The sequence below is a fragment of the Epinephelus fuscoguttatus genome, linkage group LG13 (genome assembly GCF_011397635.1).
Source record: "Epinephelus fuscoguttatus linkage group LG13, E.fuscoguttatus.final_Chr_v1".
NCBI classification, from domain to species: Eukaryota; Metazoa; Chordata; class Actinopteri; order Perciformes; family Serranidae; genus Epinephelus; species Epinephelus fuscoguttatus.
In genome coordinates, this window is record NC_064764.1 from 13,867,883 (window position 1) to 13,869,862 (window position 1,980).

The following is a 1,980-nucleotide window of genomic DNA, read 5'->3' on the forward strand; positions in this document are numbered from 1 at the left end:
TTGCTTTATCTGTCTATCTTCCTCAGTACATGTATTTAATTTACCTAAGTACATTTTCAACAGGGCACACATCCCTACTGCATCTGTAGGTTAATGTATACACTGGTGCTTCACCTTTACCGAGGAAAAGGATTTGCGAGATCAGACGGAAGAATTGGTTCTCTGCACTTCTTGTAGGAGGTAATAGCTGCAAAATGTTAGTGTGTCAATAGAGCACACATTCAGAGAGCTGTGCACATTGCATGAGGTTAAAAAAGGCCTTAACTGAGATATGTTAACCACAAGTGTTCAAAAGGTTTTGCAGGCATATATATCCCTCTGTGATATTGTACCTCCCATCAAGTGTAAACATGTAGATACTGATAGCATTTGGCACAGTCACTTCAACTTCATGCAGAAAAAAAGAGTCTGACTTCCTATGTCCATGTATACAGAATGCAGACATTCAAGGTGTTTCCTCTGCTCCTTTCTCCTCACTGAAGGGGAGTACAAAAGTTGACCTTACTAACTGGTTTAAGATAAAACCTACAAAGCATAGGAATCAGGAATGTGCAGACTCATGTGCACGAATAAAGCTGGCAGGCTCATGCAAGACCATAACTCAACCCAGTCAGTGCTCGGTGAAGGGGGAGAAAACTACACTGCTGTATTTGTACAGATGGGAGGGCTGTGTCTTCTTTGGCAGAGGATGATAAGATGGTGGGCAGGAAAAACACAGGCTGCAACAAACCTAACCCTTTAGCTTCTAATTTGGTGCACAGCCTCCACTTCTGAGCAACCACGGTTGCTACAGGCTGCCAGACACCTGCATGGTTTCAGTGTGATGACACTTGTACCTGCACAGCTCTCGTGCTTGACTTCAAAGAGCCTGGAGCTGGGGCCATCCTGCCTACTGCCAGCGCTCTGTTTGTATCAGCACTCACAGTCTCTGAAGTCTCACATTCACTTTTGAGAAGATTGACACCTTTGCTTTGTCACACTGCCGCCGCAACCCCATTACAATCAACAAGGTTGAGGGATTCACTCCATATTCTCCGAGAACAATCAACAGTCTGGAACTAATCATTGAGTGCATTCACTTATCAACTCCACCAGGTGGAGCCAGAAATACCATGAGAGTCTTAAAAAGCCTTTTAGACATGGGATCTGGAACATTGGTGGCTTTCACAGCTCAAGATAGACATTTGCAGTATTTCATGGTTCACTAAAGCATCTTTATTTCTTTGTGCATAAGAAATGGTATGTTTTTACACTGTAGTGGTGTCTTCACAGGGTTGAACAAGATGTGCACTTGATGAAGGTATTTCAGCATATGCATGCCTCATTTGGTGTTTAGTACCATAACGCTATAGTTTCAGTGTGCAGGAATAATCCAAGTTTATGACATTTTATCATTAAGCATTCTGCAGTCAACTGAAACATTCAGAAATGGTTTAAAGTATTCAGGGCAGACTCTCAAATTTCCTAAAACAGTCTCTTTGGAGCAGTTTCATTAGCATATGTACCATATGCCTCCCAGAGGTGGACTAATTCTGTTATAGTTAACAACATCTGGGAAGATGAGCATTGACAATACTGAATAAATGTGACAACACAAGAGGAACAAACAGAACTTTTCTGCTTTAAAAGCCAATAAATTGTACAAGCATAGAAAATCTACTTTCTTGCATGTGGGATTTTATAGTCTTAAGATTTCAGGCACATAATTTGATAATTTGTTATCAGCTGTCAAAGCAGACATGCAGCAAAACATGTTAGTTCAAATGACTGCTATGAAGGTTTATCTGTGCTGAATGTATTCAATGTTGTTGTCATTCTCAGACAAAGGGCAATTTGCCAGGAGCAAATGTTCCTGATGCTTTGCCCTCTTTTAAACGGTCATTTAAAATGTTTAAACACCTTATTATTCAGTCTCTTATACATCAGACAAGATGCCTCTGTCAATCAACAGTGTGACTATAAATCAAACATGAAACTGCA